Here is a 15,618-nt window from a genome sequence, read left to right as displayed (position 1 = left end):
TTTGTTTATAATGTGTTGTCATTTTGTACTCCTCAAGCTGCTGAGCCGGCAGAAGGCAAGGACGCTAACTCAGCACATGCTAGACACCAATGATAATGTGTACCTTAAGTATTCATTCATTAGACTGTGTCCATGATCGCATTGTAGTTACTGTACAGTACATAACCCCTGAACATAGTCTAAGCTAACCTAGCGGATTTTTTATTTGATTTAATGCCCGATTTCGCAAATTGTATAATGAATCCATTTACTAGGTTTGATTAGGAGGGTATGTATATTGGAAAATGCTATCGCAAGCATGTATGTAGATGAAGCCATGAAAAAACTCAATACTGGATGCCCTGAGGAAAAAAATCCTCCAGAGTCTTTGTCATCTTTGGGGATGCTGTGTGAAGGGTCTATTTTTAGAAAGGAAGGAGAGAACCTGGGTCTTAAAGACCATGTTGTAGAAGGGAGGAAACACAGAGGCCTGCAAATCGGCCCACAGCCGAGCTGTTGAATTCAAGAACGAGTCGTAGAAACTACCCGGTGCCAAAGGAATCAATAACTAATTCTTCGGAGCATCTATCAATCATTGGAAAATCCATCAAACGAGCCGCCAGTTTCTGCACAGAGTAAACGGTTTTTTCAGGTATTTTGAGGCTCCAGATAAGAGGTGGCTGCCAAATTTAACCCTGGCGCGCACTTACGATTTATACAGGGGTAGCAGTTGTATACTATTCAAGTATCTGCGGGACTTATCCAATACGCCCAGCTTCTGGGAGACCAACTTAACCATACCTGAGCTGGCCACTTAGAGTTATACCAAGAATAATCGAAATGTAATAATATTACTACTATTCTTAAATTAATGTTGAATGTAAATAAATATATTCTTAAATTTATTTACATTTACTGTGTATCTAATTTAGTAACTGCTATTTTAGTCTATTTTCATTATCTATACTTTTTTTCTCATGCTATATATATTTGGTTTATTTCTTACTTTATAAATAAAAACTTTCTTTCTTTTCTTTACCCTATGTGTATTGTAATGGCACTACTCCCCAACTCAAACACGAGAAACGTTTTTCTCCATTGAATTGGGTAGTTATGTTAAAAAGAAAATATTTTTACTCTAATTAATTTTTTTAGTATAACATATTTATATTTTTACATAAAAGAAATATATTTTTAAATAAAAAAAAAATAAAAAAAATATCAGTATAAGAGAAGATTGCTTCCATTGAAAGAGACTACAATATTTAGGACGTCTGTATGTACCAAAAAAAAAATAAAAAAAATCGTCTTTATCTGCCAATAACACGTACGGATAAAATACATCAGCAATCTATTGAGGTAAATTTTCTCTCGCAATAACATCTTGTTCGCAATAACGTGTTGCGAATGTGTTAATATAAATATCAACATTAATTGCCATCGTTCAAACAGTATTATTATTGAATTAATTATTAATATCTTATTGGTTATGAAGTGTGAATCGTTACTGTGATCGTGATCGTGATCGTGAAGACACACTCACCAGTTTTGCCGGTCTGTTTTCGGCGACCGGTGCTAATTTGTGTAGCAATATACACAATCTGGCACACTTACCCCGTCCCCAACCCGGGACCATTGCCGAACAAACTAGCACCGACCGTCGAAAATAGGTGCGTGTGTCTTTGTGCTAACACAGAGCGATACAGAGCTGATACGGCGATTATCTCCATGTGGGTAATAAAGGACATATTATTAGTATTAATTCTACCCTCGTCAAAGAGCTGACGGTCATTACTAATTGAATTGGTTGCCTCTATCTATGGGTCATTCCGTTTGCTACTGTAGTAAGGATCGAGAGGAGTTGCGTCTCTTTTGTGATGTATTATTTATTTGTTACCGTTGAAAATATTTTTATGGTATTTTGGCATGTTTGTATAGTACATACATTAGTTGCTCTTGAGTTGATTCGAGACCCAGTGACTCAAAATACATCAAAATTATCAACGACTTCAGGTTGATGTTCATTAAAAAGGGTTTTTAATTTAAAAAATCTAATATGGTTAAATGTTACTAAGTTTAGAATAGAGTGATGCTACCAACCCAGATGAAAGTGGACAGAATGCCGCAGAAATGAAATTCCTGAGGCGTATTAAAAAGAGTTTTGGAAAATCGTATTACCTGACATTTCTGAATGTTAAAAAATAAAGCATTTTGTTCTCACCATGGATGAAGTAGATCTTAGTTACTTTGTTGATTATCAAAAACAACAAACAGAAACACGTTCTTGACAAAACAGCCTGACATACGTCACAAAGTAAGGTCATTTGCCAAAAGTGGTGTTCATTTTATATATTTCTCTACGTTTAACATCAGGTACATTTTAAGAAATAAAATATGTTTGCAAGCGCTAAAGAATAAAGGTTTTCTTTGTTTTGGATGTTAAAAAGAAAAATCCTTTAACGTAAATCAAAGGTTTAGTTTTTAATGTTTGTTTTGGTTTTGGTAGGGACAATTGTGAAAGTGCGAAGTCGTGAAGAATTTGAGAAAAAAAAGTACTACGCGCCTGAGAATGGAATTGCTTTATACTTTGAAATAAAATATACTAGATAAACCAAACCCCAAATATTCATGACATTATAAAAAGGTTTTTACATAAAACACTTAACATTTTTTTAACCCCTCGGGATAATTTGTTCGCTTTTGTGAACAGCTCATATGGGCTCATGAAAATCATTGTACCTCCCTTACTGTTATGGTAAGAAATATGATCTATACGGTATTGGAATGAGAAAACTTTACGCTGTATATTTAAATATATAAAAGTTAACCACAGAAGACATAAGTTTACATCTTTATGAAACCATATATTAAAATAAAAATTATGTTCAAAAATTTTTGATAATAATTTTCATACGGAACGACAAAAAAGTGAGCTAAAAATAACGTTTGTAATAATATAATAGATAATAGAATCGATGGAGATCGGCCATAAACAACAAAATTATGAAACCGCGGCCTCCCAAAATACGCCATTCGCCTTTATTTCTACCTACACTCCAAACGCATAATTTTCATTGACTCCTCCACTTTGATAATCCGTGCCGTGACAGTCGGCACGGTTTTACGACATATTTCCTTTATTTATATTAACTATGAATGGACTATTACAATTTTTACAAAGTTCTTACACAATGGCAAAATAAACATTTCGAAGGTTTCGGGGGTAGTAAAAAGGCTCTCGCGCTCAAAGAATAACGGATTTTCCGCAATATTAAAATCCAAGCCGATCATTTATCTAGCCTCCTCAAAGTGATTAATGTTATACGGAGTTAGACAACAAACCCCCTGTACCTACTCTCAGACAACTTGGAAGTTGGGATTACTTCGAAAAAGTTCTTAATTTATTATTTACATTTCTTAGAGCGTTCATTAGAAGTAGATTTTCATGACAAACACCATTTAACCGTATACTTTTCAAGGCAGAACTTAAAATTAAATTGTTATTTAACACACGAACACATCCTTTAAGAAATTTCTCTGTACTTTCGGATGTATTGGATTAAATATTTGGATAAAGTACCCAACAGTTTATAATACATGGCTAACTCGCACAGCGCAAATTTTGTGACATATCACCTTTAGGGCGCTTGGATTTGTGCAAACAGAACATCGTTAATTTCTGGCAACTGCAATGATTCTGTCCACATGACGCCCGTAAAATGCCGTGACCCGCTCTAAACTAACAAGTTAGTCAAACAATACTTGATCATTGATGGGAAGACCCGAATATGCAATTTTAGTCATTATTGATTTCATACACTTTATTTTGCCTCTTTTGAATGTTTATTTATTTATCGCTAGTTGGGAGTGGCTCAGTATATCGGATGGGCGGATCCAATAAAGAAAATAAAAGACAATATAAGCGATTCTTAAAGGAATTTGATACGGAAAATCAGAAAAAGATACGGACGCATCAAGGACTTGAACTCAGGACCCTCGCCTTTGTCGGGGCGCCGCTCTACCAACTGAGCTAATGGGACCCTTTCTTAAGCCAACGAAGGAAAACTGAACAAGCTGGAAGTTATTCAAAATGAGATATGTACTATAGCAAAGCAAATATGCAAAGATTAATCAAATGAGAGAGGAGCTGAATTAGATATCAATAAAAAAGAGACTGCTAATGTGTTAATTGATTAAAACATGTTTTGAAGTAAATTTACTTACAAGTCTCAAGTCCGCCCAACTATTGAATTTGGGAGCCACCTTTGGGCTGGTGCCCCAAAATACTTGATAAACCTGCTTGAGTCTGTGCAAAGGAGAGCGATCCGTCTGATTGACAATCCGTTGTTAACAGACCGATTGCCTTCTCTGATGCATAGACGCAATGTAGGCATGCTGTGTCTGTTCTACAGGTATTTCAATGGAGCCTGCTCCAAGGAGCTAGCAGCATTGATTCCTGATGCACCGGTGCACGTGCGCGAAACTCGACGGACACGAACTGAACACCCGTTCACGGTTGACGTTGGCTTCATGAGAACGGGCCGTTTTTACGACTCGTTTTTGTGTAAGTCGGCTCGTATGTGGAACGAGCTACCGGCATCTGTTTTTCCTCCCTCCTATAATCCGAGCCTCTTCAAGGCCCGCATTAACAAATCCCTTCCTACAGCCCCTACCTTACTCCGCCTCACAACGCCGCCCAACCGGGTGGTGACATAGTTCCCCTGTCTGTGCACTGCACAGGCAGGGATACTCTTGTGAGGTGTTACATAAAAAAAAAAAAAAAAAAAAAAAATTATCAATAAAATTCTTTCCACATTAATTACTCTTAACAATAACCCATACCACCCTTTTTCTTTGTAAACTACTTATCTTCTTGATTTAACAAACATATATATTGTAATTATTTGCTTATCATATTATAAATTACTTATAAATAACTACAATAATGTACTGTGAAATCCTCTTCCAAACACAAGCTACACTTTTATGGAAGAATAGTATTCAAATCTTTTACTATGTAAAAACCCAATGTAAATACTATTTTATATGTATTTTTTTAATAAAAAAGGAATCATTTTTATTCATAAAATTATGAAAAAAACCAAATGCCTAATACACTAAGGATTGAATAGTGCTTATTATAAATATTCATAATTATGAAACGTGATGAAAAATGATTATATAATAATATATATATTTTTTTTTTTAAAGAAAGTCCAACATTCCCGGTTACGAATAACCTGACAATATTTGAAAATCTCCTACTACCACCACAGTAAGCTGAAAATGTTGCTTGTGTAGTGATGGGGGACTTAGCCAGCCGAGGAATTGAACACACTACGCCTGAGTGGGACCCAAGCGCGATGTCAACTCGGCCATCGACCTGTCAATAACTTGAATAGAACCTTCACGGAACTTACAACTCAACGTATAAAGGATTAAAGATGTATGATGAAATGCTCAAATGTCTGAAGAATGAACGTATTTACAAGAATTGTTATGTTTACTGCAAAAATATGATTTTATAAATAACGAAATCATGTAAATATTAGTTTATATGCGTTAAATGTTGTATAAACTAACTCAATATACAGTAAAAAAAAGAAAAATAAACGAAATAAATCTCGATACCATCCAATTAGGATTTGGCTTAAGTGATAGCGCGGTTCACCAATTTAAGCCAGTCCCTGGGTCCTCTCAATTTTTAAATACATCCATACACAAAAACATATTTATTATAGTTTAAAAAAGGCTTTTTTTTTCTTTTTGCGGGTTGATTTTTTGCATCTTTGAAATACTTCAAATGCATAATTATTGCATGTGCATAGATTGCTGAAAGTAAGTAGAGTCACGTGGGGTAACCGTACGCGGAGTGTAAGTGTTCGCAGTGATGTTTCCGACAAGATTGTGCCTGTTAAGCGCCCTTCCTTAATTCAGTAGCCTTCTGGATCGCGCCGAAGCAGGACATGTGTACAGTGGATGCTGATTTGTCAATAAAAACTGGTAGGTAAATTCCTTTTTTTCGTGCTTTTCTTAATTTTTTCATCTCTGTTACCGATGTGTGCTATTGTGTAACCAGCTATGTCAGAGCGACGTGGTCTATGATATTTTTTAGTGAAATATTGTTAGTTAGACGGGTGCAAAGTGATAATTCTAATAAAGATAACCACTAATCTGATTTTTAAAGTATATTGAATTTTGGTGTGATGGGGTAAGTGTGCTGGGGTAAGCGTTCGCAGTTGGACGAGTGCGAACACTTACCCCAATAGATAAAATTGATTTTATAGCATAATATTTCAACTCTCGTTATTTTTTACAGTGAAATATGCCGCGTGTATACGTGAGAAAGCACCCGGATAGGTCAGTTTGCACTCAAGAGCAGATTGAAACTGCAAAAAGGCTTATGAAAGAGGGAAAGAGTCAGCGGGCTGCTGCAGATATTGTTGGGATCAGTGAAGCCACTCTGCGTAAACGCCTAAAACTAAAATTAATAGTAACTTCAATGGGGAGATATCGTCCGACATTTACATCAGATAAAGAGGTAGATTTTTAGATAAATAGATGCTCAATTTATCGTGCAGATGTCATTTTTTTGTGAAACTATTGATCTAATAATTATTCATTTATTTTCAGCCCGAAATCGTTGATTATTGTAAAAAAACTGACGAAATGTTCTACGTCCTGATTATGCGGACAATGATAAAAATTGTTTACGAGTATGCTGAAATCAACAAGATCGAGAACAGATTTGACAACATTACAAAAACGGCTGGCAAGGATTGGGTGTATGGATTTCTAAAACGTAACCCTGTTTTAGCTTTAAGACAGACTACTCCCACAAGTATTGCGAGAGCTATTGGGTTTAACGTTGTTCAAGTTCGGCGGTTTTACGCAAACTGAAAAATGCTTGCAAGTCGGAAATAATTACCTCAAGTCCCTATAAAAAGAAACTTCAGCAGAAGCAGACAGATGCAGATGCAAAAATCGTCCGAAAACCAATATTTAAAACTATGGAAATCGGACGACCACCTCTTTTCAAGAAAGTCACACCACAAAGAATCACCACAAAGCGTAAGGCGGGAGATTCCAGCGTGCATAACAAAAACAGGCTTCTAAGGACTATTTTTGCCCACAATGCAAGGAGAAATATCGAGATCCACCAACAGAAGATTGGATAGAATGTATTGTGTGTAAAGCATGGTGGCATGAGAACTGCACAGACTACGATAAGGAGCAATTTAAGTGTGATAATTGCAATGGGGGGTAACTCTTCGCGGTGCGAACACTTACCCTACGGTATGCGTATACTTACCCCGCACACGGGGTAAGTGTACGCAATCGACATGTATGTAAACTTTTTTATATAACTGTTTGATTTATGAACCATATGAAGTTTTTATGGTTGTTTGAGATGCCTTAATAATCGATCATATTAATAATCAAAAAAATTGAGTAAAATACCTAAAGCTTTTTAATACAAAAATCCCAATGTAAAAATTGCGCACGGTTACCCCACGTGACTCTACCAAATAGAATTAAATTATGCTTCAGAAAAATAATCTGAAAGGCGTGTTAATAAATACTTGAACAATAATATGCAATGGTTATTTATGCATGCATTCGTAATGCCTAATTATGGGTGCAAATATATTCATTAAGAGAAAATTGTTTACGGGAATTGATGCAAATTTATATGGTTCGATAAATCAAATGCATTCTAAAAGCAACAATATACTAAAAATCTAAATTAATTTCGACAACCGCAGTAACTAAATGGTATACAACTGTTCTTTGTTCAATACTGTGTTGAATTTGGCAGTCAACTCTGGTCTGCAGCAAAACAAAAACCCAGGACTCTGTGCAACTGATTGTAATCTTTAGAGCACGGGCGTCAGGTAGGAATGCTGTCTTTGTTCTACCGGTATTACAATGGAAGATGCTCCGATGAACTAGCGTCATTGATCCCTTCGGCACCGGTGCATAGTCGGAAAACATGCCAAACACGTGCTTAACATATGTATACGGTTGATATTTGTCACATGAGAACGGTTCGTTTACTCGTTTTTAAGTTTAACAGTGGAAAAATTTGCCGGCCTCAATGTTACTGCCCTCCTACAACATGGGTCTCTTCAAGACCCATATTCACTCCATCCTCTCCTCAAAAAGACCCTCCACACAGCATCCCTAAAGATGGTATAGGCCCTGAAGAAAATCATTCTCTACTCCTGTGCGGAGTTAATGTAGAAAAAAGTACCACTTTTCTAGATTATTCACTATGAATGAGTAGTCTCTTGGTCATTTCACGGCAAACTAAATAAGCTCAATGTAGAAAAATTAATATGTTGCTGATAGCTAAAAGAAACAAGGTTAGATATCAACTCTGAAAAAGCAGAAGGACGTATGCGACAATTTAGTAAAAAATGAGTTCAAAATTTAGTTTTGATTAAATTTTTGTGTGATCAAATCTGTATATATTTCTCATTTTTGACTAAATTGTCGTTTACGACCTTTTGCCTTTTTTTTTTGCCTAGAAGCTTGATATGGTATAGAAGCATGCCGATTGTCGTCGAGCTTATCAAGTTCTATTATGAGTAATAATTAAAAAGGCTTAACCAATAATCTAGCATTTTGTGAATATTAACCCTACGGGTAGCTATGTGATAAGAAACGAATAAATTCTGAACTTGTGACATGTTTACAGAGTGTGTCACAGCCTGTGGTACTCGATAAATAATTATTAATTATATTCAAGTGGGTAGTACAGCCTGTTCATGGTTACGCGTTCAACATACAAGTCGATTATAATATATTAAAATCAACTTTTTATAAAGCGTTATCCCATGGCTTACACACATTACACAGTGTGTACTGATTTTTACAAGAAATACAAAGACAACCTACACATTTACTTATATAAATACAAATCGGATATGTTTATCCAAGACACTATCTAGGTTACAAACCAATTTCATTAGTAATGTGATCATTTTGAAAGGTACCTGCCAAAAATACAGGAAAAAATACTTATGGCAAAATGATATTGTTAATTCTGAATTTGAAATATGAGATCGAGAAATATGTCTTTTTATAATTATGTCTCAATGGTCTAGCGGTTAAGCGCTGTCACGGTTATCTTTTTATTTTCTGTGGCTTGTTCTGTTTCTTTTTTTGTTTAAATTTGTTAGTATTATCTTCTTCTTCAATGATATATTTACTTACAACTATGTGGCTTGCTTCTGAAATGGTCAACGTCATTTTTACAAATTTCGTAAGGCCCATGTAGAATTTGATATTTTTAGCAAGTTATAATTTTATGAACAGCGATTTTCCAGTGTAAAATTTGCCCTTCGTAAATCTATAAATGCTTTCTCGAAACGGAAAGGTTTCTTTAGAATACGCAAAAAAATATGTACATAGAAAAAAAATACTGGTTCTTTTAAGAGCAAGCCACATAATTATTGCTTATTGATGCACTCACGTGATTTTTTAATAAATGCAACTTCTTTAATAACTCAGTCTTTATCGTCAAACATGTTGCACGACAATTCTTATTGAGCAGTTAAAAACGCCACTCGGTAAGTATTCGTGAATAAGAATTAATGGACCAAAGTTAAAGCTGGAGCATTCGCATGCAGTTCTGTATTTGTTGAGTTGGTTACTACTTAACTTTTTCAGTCTTACTTATAAATATTCCCTAATACGCCGCTGCAGCGCTGGTAAAGAAAGCTGTACGGTGAAAGATCACCGTGTACTGCCCAAGTAAAAATATTTACTCATAATAATAAACATGAAAGATTTTTTTGGGCTGCCACCACTTTGCTGCACACGGTTATTTTAGCATTTCGCGTTTAGTTGCTAACTTCACGTTTCTTCTGATGACATTTGCTATGCTTCGAAATTTTGCCAATTCGATTATGCGTAAATCGATTTTCGATTTAAAATATTCCGCTGATAGTGCTGCTAATGGATTTCACTGCTTTTTTAACATTTCCATTGCTCCATCTTAATGCGATAGTAATACGTCCCTAATCCTGGGGGTCAGGAGGGTTAAAAATCTGTCAGCCACTAATACTGCGGTATTACGGATTATACGCAGTATGCATGCACGTGATTATGAGTAACGTTTTATACTAATATTGTTATCTAATTATCTAGGCGTTTACAACAGAATGCCCAAGCTCTTGCTTTCTGTTCTTGCTAGTTTGTTCTAAAACCTACTTGTCTGTTGTCTTTGTTTATTCAATTATTTTTGCTTACAATGTTTATTTCGTTTAACTAAATTAAATTTTTTCAGTGTTTTCAATTTGTATATCAGATCCCCACTCCAAAATTTGTGTACATATTATATTTCATGGTTTCAGGAAAAAAATATTCCAGTCTTAAGATAGCCGTGATATGTTGAGATCGGTAAGGGTCAGAAATTAAAAAAAGTCGAAAAAAATTTAAATTGTTTCAGTATACATATTATTATAATGGAATTCCACCACGAATTATTGTCATTATCAAAAATAATAAATACTTGCAGAACTTGATAACATTATTAATTTTGATTTACTTAAATAAAAAGATCGTTTATTAGTATTATATTGCTATTGCTATAATATATTCATATTAATATGATGTAAATAAATCGAAAGTAATAATTTGTGACGTATCGGTTAAAGGGTTAAGCACGAAGTAATTGTGTTTTTTTTTAGCTAGCTAGGGATGATACCTTGGCATGTATAATCTTTTTGTCATTGTTACACTCTGTATAGATGTACGATAGGGACAGGCGAGGGTGGGGTGGGTCTCACTGGATTAAACCCAGGTAATTAAGGGTACGTCCAACCCTGCTGGTGAACTCGACAAACTTCGGGTTTAAATAAGCGCTTTGCTAGAACCCATTTGACAGTGGCGTGCGTTACAATGTTGATAAAATAATAAAATAATGAAATAAGTACCCAATGAATAATAGCGCTATAAAATTGACCACTAATTGATTTCATCAATTATGTAGAAAGGAGAGTGAACTTTTACTTCAAAAAAATGAAATCAAACACAAAAAAAAAAAAAAAAAACATGTAAAAGATACCTTTATGTTCTAATCTTTATCATTATGTGTATATATGTATCTACCTAGTACTTTTAAATTAGAATGCTACCCAAGCAGCAGTTAATCTTATGTTTAATTGGATATTTTATTTTATTCTATTTCTTCTCTTTGTTATTCATATTTATAAAAAATATGTTAGTAGGCTTAGGCACCAGTTAAAAGTACATATACCTATTATTTCATTTTTATTTTAATACTCTACTTATCAAACAACTTATCAACATGTTAATACTCATCCTAATTTGACTGTCCTAAAACGGGAATCCTCCTAGTTGGGCAGTCAAAACATTTCTTAAATAATGTATATAAATGTATAATCTTTTACTAAATAAAAAAAAAAATAAAAAAAACACGATCTTCACTATAAAACAATCTTACTGACAACTTCAGTATGCGAATGGAAGAAGTGACGAGTTAGTTCTTATGAAAATTAAAGACTGAATCGTTTCTCGTTGTCATTATCATAAAAATCTAAGTCATTTTGTTTGCTCTACGCTTAAATTTATTTGCTTATGGTTTAAACTCTAATTTTAAACTAATTTCATCCTTGCAAACTTGTGCTTGTCTTAAAGAGATAATTCGAATATGTGTTCTCTTTCCCCCATTCACTTCGCAAAAATTTTTTTTAGTGATATAAGGATAAGAAATAATGTTTTGTAGGTTTTAATATTTAATATGTTATCATTTACATATATATGCGAAAATGGTTTGTGTTATGGTTGGTTTATGTATAACTGTTGCGGTTTTTGCAAGAAAAGTAATGGTATCAAAAATACAAGAGTTTTATGTAAAGCTCGTTCAACACTTAATATTTTCTACGATTTACAAAAATGTATAAAAAAGATTGATTTGAAATTTCACCACTCTTTGTAGGGAAAGGCACGTCCAGAGATATGTAAATAACAACTGTACCCAACTTCTGTCTTTATTTTGAAGTACGCGACATACATTCCACATTTTGAAGTACGCGACATACATTCTACATGCTTAATTACAGCACAAATGCAGTATCTAATTATTATCTAATCTAATTCGCCAATCATCCGTGCTCTTCATCCCTTCAAAAATATGTGTCTAAACTCTAATTTCGACATTTTTTCGTATTCACTGCCAATATTTAAAAGAAACATCATGTCAATAATATAAACTATTCTGTGAGCATACGTGTACAAACACACACACACATATGTACTCACAAACATATAAACACTACACAAGTCACTCGATTATTATTAAATATACATAAAACATGCCACATGTAAGACGTTACAAGGAAACATTTATTTGGTACCCACTACGAAATATTTAATATTTGTAAAGTTTTATCACTGTATTCAATGTAGGTACTGTTCGATTCCATAATATAAAATATGTAAGTGTAGATTTCATTACCCAGCAGCTGTGAAAATTGTATTAAATATAATTAAAGGGACACTTAACTTAAACACTAATAAAAAAAAATAAAAGTAAATTTACTTTGTTTTCAGCAATTGGTTTATTATTATTTTTTTTATATTTTAACAATTTGTTATTTTGTATTGCACGCCACTGTTATTTAATTGTAAAGTGACGCAACGCTAAATGTACAAGGATTACGCATATCTCACATTCGGCTCAGGGACATTAAGGACAATAGATGTAAGTAAAGTTAGAGAATGGACAGAGTTTAATGTACACTGCTGTATTTAATCAACGTTTAATTGGTTGATATCGTGCTTCTGTTGAATACATAAAACTGGCCTTAATTCAGAAATTAAGGATTTTATTAATTACCTTTTGATTATCACCTTCAGTACTAAATAATTAGGTCAAACAAATTGCTACCATCTCTTTATTTACTGTGGAAACCATTATTTTTGGTAATAATATTTTGTTTGTATATTATGAACTGAAGAAAGACATATAAAACACGAATATTTTGAAATGCCCCAATGAAGAAATGAATTAAGGTGATGGGGGAATAGCTCATTGAAGAAAATTTACACCCGTTAAGTTAGGTTAGGTTAGGTTAGGTTAGGTTGTGCTCGAGTGGTCCAATGCGTCAGGGTTCCATCCAATTCAGGTAGCTAAGTCAAAAGCAATATTCCGCTGAGCATTATATTGTTATGCTATATAATTATATATCAAATGGCATACTACATAGTAGGAGGAATTCAATTTGGTTATTCGTAACCTGGGAATTAACACGACGAGTTCGATGTTATTATAACATTCTAGGCTTTGATAGAATTTACTTTATATTAATTACTATTCATTATCATAAACACCTCATACCTCGATTTATGTCAGGTTTTATACAAACCTAGTATTCATTCAACTATTTCTATACTAGTAGATATTTCTTTTAATTATGTATTGTTTAACTGCAATCCTATTAACAACTTTATCATTTGCAACAATATTTTTGTGTACACATTACTTGTTCTGTAATCACTCTATTGTAAAAGCCATTTTATTGCGTTTAAATAAATAAATAAATAACTTTACTGGCGGTTTATTTAGTTTTAAAACACGTAATATAATAATAATAACAGCATTTATATAGCACAATTTAGTGTTATTTCACTTCAAGTGCGCAGTTATGAATTAATCCCTTGTTAAAATAAGAGTTGATATTATAGTTGCTTTTATTTACTTTGCCAACAAGCTAATAACTGATACTTACGAAATGTAGATTTTTTTTACGTTAACCCCGCTCGGAAAATAATTTCCCTCAGGGCCAATGTTATATTTTGGGATGCTGTGTGGAGAGTCTTTTTTAAGGAAAAGAAGGAGAGGAAGTACTGGAAACGTAAAGGTTATGAGGGTTGGGTAGGAATCTAGGGATCAGAGTGTCCAAGAGTGATGAAAATTTCAATATATCTTTCCCAATGCGATGCTTGGCGATGGGTCGATACACCAGTTGGAGAGGTAAAAGGGTCTCCCAAAACAAGCCACGAAACTGGTGGGCAGGTGCACCCTGAACACACCTCACCCCATGAACCCGGGCACCCCTGCTAAATCACCAAACGTAGATAACCACGCAGGGTGATCTACGTCATAGGTGTTTGTTATCCTTTAAATGATTCCCCGGGCGGCGGTTGCCAAACTCGCCTCCCAAATTAGTCGTCATTATTACTTGAACTCTGTATTACATTATATATTACTGTTATCTCAATACGTCAATGTCAAGGAAAACATTTTTTTAATAAATTACCAGAAGAAATTAGAAGCATTAATGACAAAACAACAAATATTGAAATATATAAAAAAATATTTTAGGGAAATCGTTAGCAAAAAAACTGATTCCCCTAGTTTCACTTGAAAATATTTCTATCGAAAAACCAATACGGCTTTCGTAAAGATCTAAGCACTGAAGATGCCATATATGAATTGACAAAAAATATTTACACATCTATCGATAAAAAAAGAAATGTCTTGACATATTCCTAGATTTAAGAAAAGCCTTCGACACCGTTAATCATAATTTACTCATTAAAAAAATAACTCGACTGGGCTTCAAAAAAGACACACTAAAACTACTATCAAACTATCTTAAAGACAGAACACAAAAAACAAAAATTGGGAATAATTACAGTTCAGAGACACAGATAAAAAAACGGAGTTCCGCAGGGAACTGTGCTTGGCCCGATTTTATTCTTAATTTATATAAATGATTTATGTAATATTGTCATTCCTGGTAAAATTGTTTCTTACGCCGATGACACGGCAATAATAGTGGATGATAATAATTGGACAGAAACTTTTTCAAAAGCAACTGAATGTATTTCACTTGTTTCAAAATGGTTAAAATACAACAAACTTGTCTTAAACTACAGCAAAACATTTTACTTACCTTTTTACAAAAACATAAAAAACAAACCAAAACACAACCTTAAAATTAGAATCCATAATACAATTTGCAATCAAGAAATGTGCTTCCTGTGCAACGAACTCGCTAATGTCAAAAATATAAAATGTTTAGGAGTATCAATAGATATTAATCTAAATTGGAAATCACATATTAATCAAACCACTTCTAAAACTAAGATATCTTACCTACATATTTAATAGACTCAAGGAAATTTTAAACGCTGAAAAATTGAAAATGATCTACTTCTCCCTGGTGTAATCTGCAATCACTTATGGCATAATAGGATGGGGTGGTGCACCTGATGCATTTATTAAGCCCCTACAAATAATTCAAAAACACACAATTAAAGTCATATATAACAAAAATAAAACATTCTCGACCGACCTATTATACAAAGAATCTAAATTATTTAGCATTCGTAAATTATTTATATTACAAACAATGATATATTTATTTAAAAACAAAAATAATTTCAAAATAAATGAAAACAGAATGAGCAAAAGAACAAATAATATATTTTACACCCCCCAAACAAATACTAAATTAATGCAGACACATAGCAGTTTCATTGGTCCTCGTACATTTAACCTTCTACCACTACAAACTCAAATGATAAATAAAACAATAGAATATGTTAAGGAGGTATGGCTGAATGACGCAGATATTGAAACGCTTTTTATATAAATTTATT

At 33.6% G+C, this 15,618-nt stretch overlaps 1 protein-coding gene and 1 long non-coding RNA gene across 2 annotated transcripts in view; one reads left to right on the top strand and one right to left on the bottom strand.

Annotated features, from left to right (window-relative positions):
- Positions 1–15,618, bottom strand: part of Dop1R2 (dopamine receptor 2) — a 421,695-nt gene that overhangs the window by 152,442 nt on the left and 253,635 nt on the right. The gene's annotated exons all lie outside the window — the stretch shown is intronic.
- On the top strand, positions 5,932–7,216 carry LOC149417492 (uncharacterized). The gene is made up of 3 exons (XR_016303260.1): positions 5,932–5,982; positions 6,299–6,520; positions 6,613–7,216. It is a non-coding gene; the product is annotated as an uncharacterized LOC149417492 (long non-coding RNA).

Source organism: Hesperophylax consimilis, chromosome 15 (genome assembly GCF_061612785.1).
Source record: "Hesperophylax consimilis isolate HC1 chromosome 15, BYU_Hcon_1.0, whole genome shotgun sequence".
In the NCBI taxonomy this organism is placed as follows: domain Eukaryota; kingdom Metazoa; phylum Arthropoda; class Insecta; order Trichoptera; family Limnephilidae; genus Hesperophylax; species Hesperophylax consimilis.
Note: the sequence above shows the minus strand (reverse complement) of the source record. Positions and strands in the feature narration are given on the sequence as shown.